We start from the raw sequence: 1,105 nt of genomic DNA, 5'->3' as shown, positions 1-1,105 counted from the left end.
TGAGACTTGTCAGGGTTTCTCTTGGGACTGGGGGAGGCCAGGGCAGAGGAACCTGGACTCTGAGATCCTGGAGGCCAGACAGGCTAAGTATGTGCACTCAAGTCAGCATGTCTGAGTGCCAAGGTCCACCCCTCTCAGCTGTGTGAACTGGAGAAAGTTACTAAATTTCTCTAAACCACAGGTTCCCCATTTGTGGAAGGGGAATAAATTCTGATTGCACCTAATCACAGGACTAGGGTGGGACAGAATGAGATAATTCATCTGAAAAAAAAAAACTTAGCCAGACATGCAATAAGCACTGAAGACATTTTGAATGATGTTACATAACTCCTCTTTATTTTACAGATGACACAACTTGGCCCGAAGAAGCGAGCTGCTATCCCTACGGTGGTCTGGTTTGTAGGAGAGTCAGTCCTGTATCTGCACTCTTCCTCTGTATCATTGGTGATAAAGATGCAAAATGTTACTGACAGGAAGCAAAGCCAAAATCAGGGCTCAAATCCCAACTCTTCCGCTTGGTCACTGAAGATAAACAGAAGAGGAAATCTATTTGTTTATTCATGTGTTTACTTAGTGTGGTAGGGATCGAATCTAGGACTGCATGAATACTTGCATGCTAGATAAGCACTGTCACTTAGCAGCGCGCCCCTGGCCCAAGGATGCCAGGGACTAGCCTTGGCTTGGAGAGGGATTCTGAGAGAAGGGGTGGCTTGGGGTGGCGAAACAAACAACTAGAAGTCAAATTGTGGGTCCAAGCTGACAGCCTCTGTTCTGCTTGAGATAGCTCCCTAGATAGATCTCTGTAGGTAGGATATGGCTTTGTAGTCTGTTTGAGACAGCTTTCTGCTTGAGACAGCTCTCTCTCAAGACAGCTCTCTCTGCTTGAGATAACTCTCTCTTACTAGAAAAAAATTTCTCAAAGCTTTCTGAATAGTTCATGGATTTTCCAACCAAAATCAAAAAAGTTGCTACAAAAAAAGTTCTTGGATTTTCTAGAAAAAATTCTAATGTTCATGCTCCAGAGATTTCCAGTCAGCTCAGCTATTAAAAACAATGAATTCTTGGAATTCTGAGACAAATGGATGGATCTGTAGGATATCATCCT

Source organism: Mus pahari, chromosome 16 (assembly GCF_900095145.1).
Source record: "Mus pahari chromosome 16, PAHARI_EIJ_v1.1, whole genome shotgun sequence".
In the NCBI taxonomy this organism is placed as follows: Eukaryota; Metazoa; Chordata; class Mammalia; order Rodentia; family Muridae; genus Mus; species Mus pahari.
This window is presented reverse-complemented; position numbering follows the sequence as displayed.